A 4,023-nucleotide genomic window follows, 5' to 3' on the forward strand; every position below is an offset into this window, starting at 1 on the left:
GCATCAGACACATAGATAAAATCCTGATAAGTAAAACAATCCAGAAAAGTCCTGATAGTTGCATCTAGACAAATCCTGACAGTTAAAACACAAGGCAATAGATATGGGATGCAAATTTTGTTATACGAAGTCAGGAAGGTAATAGTCCCTGACAGGAGTATTTCTGCATGTAGTCAAGACAGGAATATAGGAGAAAGGGAACATTATACCAAAACCTGAGATGAATGACCGTATTTCAGTATATTTACCACATTTCTGCTAATATACAGATGTTTTAAATAGCGCCATGACAGTTCCAGTTAAACCATAAAGGTTTAAAAGATGAGCTAATGATTTAAGTCTTAACATCTGCCCAAGAATGAGGAGGTCATCTTCTTCCCCCTTCACTTTTCTTTTGTTTATAAAGATAAAAAGTCCTCTTGGTCCTGAGGCTGAGCCTTCTCACCTGTCTGCTTGTATTTTTCATAACTGTCTTATGCTAGTAAACTCACTCTTTTCCTGCACTGAATTCTTTCTGAGCAGAGATCAAAGAATGTGAGCTTAAAGAACGAGAGCTTCAGTATGTCCTGACACCGGGTGAGTGGTTCCAATTAAAAGACGGTGGATTCAAGCCCAGTTCAAGCCCTTTCCTAAGTCAGGTTTCTTGGGTTTAAGTCCCAATCTGAATTTTGACTGGGTTCAAGTCCCACCCAGGAAAGAGTGTGGTGTTAGTATGAGATTGACAAGATACAGACTACTGTACATAAAATAGATAAACAACAGTATTTACTGTATAGCACAAGGAACTATATTCAGTGTCTTGTAAAACCTATAATGGAAAATAATCTGAAAAAATATAACAATCACTTTGCTGTACAAACGAAACTAAGACATTATAAATAAACTACACTTCGATCAAAAAAAAATTGGGTTTGTTAAACAGATGTCTTATGCCACATTAAAGAAATAAATTATGCTATGAAAATTTATATCAATATAAGATTTTAATGTTTTTGAATTTTTCCATTAAGTTTACCAATCAAAAAATGCTGGTATAACAAACAGTTCTTGGTTTGCACTAGAGACTAAAGGTTTTAAATGTTAATAAATTATAATCCATATGTAATCAGGAAAGCTACTAAAATAGTAAGAAAGAGATTCCAGTACATACAAAATATAAGATATATGTCATCTGCAAAAAATACATTATAAGAAGTGGAGATATTTTTGTTAAGCAACAAAGAGTAATTTTCACTTAGAGTCAGTTTTTTCTAAATGGGAAGGAAAATAAAGGAAAAACTAAATATCAGTTTTCCTTCAGATTCATTAACACTACCATGATTTCTTTGTTTTCATTATGACATATTTTTCTTCGGCTATATGTACTGACCTTAGGCCTGAATCCCTACGCTGCAATTTTTTTCTGGACTATAAATCTCCAATCTCCTACAAGGGAAGAAATGGGGCAGAAATGAAGGCATGCTGAGAACCTGAGAATAATTTTCTGGTTACAAGATGTGTGGTGAGACAAACCCAAATGCTCTTCCTTTGGTCTTCAGACTAATCTGTAAAAGTACACAGCTACCCCTGTGTGTATCCCACCAATCACGCTGTCCAAGGTTCTTGTCTGCAGCCCACAAAGCTTTAAGCACAGCTCAGTCAAGATGCCAAAGAAACTCAGAGGGTTTGAAGTTTCTATTTAAATTTTAAGCTAGATCTCAGTTCCCTTCTTTCTCCAGTGAGGTTATGTGCCAAGACCAGCTCAGCAGGTGAGGGCTGAAGATCGGGTGCTGTGAAACTTAGGAAAAAGTTAACATAAAACAAGACACAGAGACATTTATCTTAATTAAAGGTGGGAACCGGGGGACTCAAGGTGTGGCCTCAAGAAACCACACTGCTTTTATTGTGCTGGTTATAGCTGGTTAAGCTTTTATTCTGACCATTAGGGATTTAACAATAATTAGCATTTGAGGAACCCTGGAGTCAGCTGTCTATGCATACCATCTAGAAAATCATCATTGTGCTTCCTATCTGGGGCAACCCAGCATTCCTAGGTTTGCACCTCTTTCTCCTTGCTGATGCATATTCTGCTAATGTCTGCCCATAAACCACCTGGGGCCATGAGGTTCATCTTTCTCTTATTTTAACAGAACATATCAAGCTGTGCAAACGGCATGCCTGTCTGCACAGATCCAGCATGCCTAGATCAATGCATTATGTCCTCATTCAGCTGACCACATGAATAACTTATGTCTTTGGGTCTGTGTTCTTAAGCTTAAGTTATTTACCAGCACTGAGAATGTTTTTCAAGCAGGAAAATGGGGTAAAGTAAAGCAGGGCAAGATGGAGTTTTTGGCATAGAAAATAGAAGCAGAGAGGCTAAGAAAAGATTGTAGAAACATGTCTCCCAACAGTTATGGAAATTTTTGGACAACTTCTGGAGAAATTTGCTTGGTTTAAATTTCAATCAGGTCAACTTGGAATATATTGGTTCACTAAAATCTCAAGTCAGAAAAATACATGGGCTTATTCCTGTTGAGTTATTTGTAGGCAACATCAACTATGAGTTTTAGAAAACACAATTTTTTTTTGTCTTTTTGCCTTTTCTAGGGCTGCACCCACAGCATATGGAGGTTCCCAGGCTAGGGGTCGAATTGGAGCTGTTGCCACCAGCCTATGCCAGAGCCACAGCAAAGCTTGATCTGAGCCGTGTGCATGACCTACATCACAGCTCATAGCAACGCCAGATCCTTAACCCACTGAGCAAGGCCAGGGATCGAACCTGAAACCTTATGGTTCCTAGTCAGATTTGTTAACAACTAAGCCACAACAGGAACTACACTTTTTTGGGTGGGGGCACAAAAATTTTTAAGTATTATATACTATAACATTAAATTTAAAATTCATGACAAAAGGAGTTTCCTTCCTGGCTCAGATGTTAACAAATCCAACTAGGAACCATGAGATTGCGGGTTCGATCCCTGGCCTTACTCAGTGGGTTGAGGATCTGGCATTGCTATGGCTGTGGTGTAGGCTGGGGCTACAGCTCTGATTAGACCCCTAGCCTGGGAACTTCCATATGCCACTGGCATGGCCCAAGAAATGGCAAAATGACAAAAAAAAAAAAATTTTTCATGACAAAATGGGTATTTAAAGATAAATAACAATCGTTCCCTCCACAGAATGAGAGTCTAGTTACCAATCCAAATCGAACAAAATCTTAATAATTTTCAGGACTCTTTGATTTTTGTAAAATGCATTGCAATGTTAGCAATGATTCTGAAAGATCATAATTATTGTGCAGTGGCTGAAAAATCCCTAGACTCTTCTCCAAAAATAAGAATACATAAATTTCTCCCTAGATTTGACCTTTGAATTTAGGAATTAAGGAGGCCATAGTCTACTAAAGATCCATATTGAATTTTTCATGATCTTGTATGTCTTCTGATTTAGAGAAAGGAAGTATTGACTGTTAGAATAAACATAATAAAGAGGAGTTTCCCTTGTGGCGCAGCGGAAATGAATCAGACTAGTAACAATGAGGTTGCGGGTTCTATTCCTGGCCTTGGTCAGTGGGTTAAGAATCCAACATTGCTGTGAGCTGTGGTGTAGGTTGCAGATGTGGCTCACATCTGGCCTTGCTGTGGCTGTGGCTGTGGCCAGTGGCTGTAGCTTCAATTCAACCCCTAGCCTGGGAAACTTCATATACCACAAGTGTGGCCCTAAAAAGGAAAAAAAAAAACAGTACAGAAAAACAGGAGGCATAAGACAAAACAATATTGTTTAAATAAAAAAAAGATAAATAATGCTTCTTGTATTTCTTGTACTTTTGTTTTTATTTTATTTTACTGGTAAATATCACATTCTTTAAAACTTTAGTTTACTCTTTGCAGAACAGATGCTGACTCACAGACATTGAAAAACTTACGGTCTCCGGAGGAGACAGTTTGGGGGGTGGGGGATGTGCCTGGGCTGTGGGATGGAAATCCTGTGAAATCAGATTGTTATGATCATTATACAATTACAGATGTGATAAATTCATTT

The sequence above is a fragment of the Phacochoerus africanus genome, chromosome 10 (genome assembly GCF_016906955.1).
Source record: "Phacochoerus africanus isolate WHEZ1 chromosome 10, ROS_Pafr_v1, whole genome shotgun sequence".
NCBI lineage: Eukaryota > Metazoa > Chordata > Mammalia > Artiodactyla > Suidae > Phacochoerus > Phacochoerus africanus.